Consider the following 614-nt stretch of genomic DNA (forward strand, 5'->3'; position numbering starts at 1 on the left):
GCATCCCCTATAGAGGGATGTCCTGATCTTTGCTTTGATCAAAAGCTCAACTTTTGATGCTTGCAGAGGGCAAAAAAACAATTCTAAGTAAAAAAAACCCCAAACAACCACAATTAAAAAACCTTGTACAAGACAAAATGAAACTTCAGAAGTTCCAAGTTTTGCTCTCCAAGTCATCCAGGGTTCTTCAGAGAGGCTACTGTTACGACCAATTGTCACATCTTGTTATTTAAATGACTGCATTCCTGGATTTAGGGGATAAAACTTCCATAATTACTGAAAAGGTCTCCTTCCCTCCCTCCCAGGTCATGATTTCTCACCCCTTAGCCCCAGGTAAATGCCAGAAACGAATGTCTCTGTCTTCCCACTGCTGCTATTCCACTGGGTACTAGACAGTCCAATAAAATCTGGACCTTTACAGGGCTTAAAGAACAATCTATAATGAAAATGCAGGATTTTATTTAAAAAGTGACCCATGAAATTCCCTTGCGGAATGTAGCAGTATGAGCCTGTCCCCTCAGATCGAATCCCTGCCCAGAGACGCACACCTACAGTGTGTGTAATCCTGTGAAGTGCTCTGATGGGAGAGTTAAAACTTTTCACATGTTGAACAG

This window comes from Falco naumanni, chromosome 11, assembly GCF_017639655.2.
Source record: "Falco naumanni isolate bFalNau1 chromosome 11, bFalNau1.pat, whole genome shotgun sequence".
Taxonomy (NCBI): Eukaryota; Metazoa; Chordata; class Aves; order Falconiformes; family Falconidae; genus Falco; species Falco naumanni.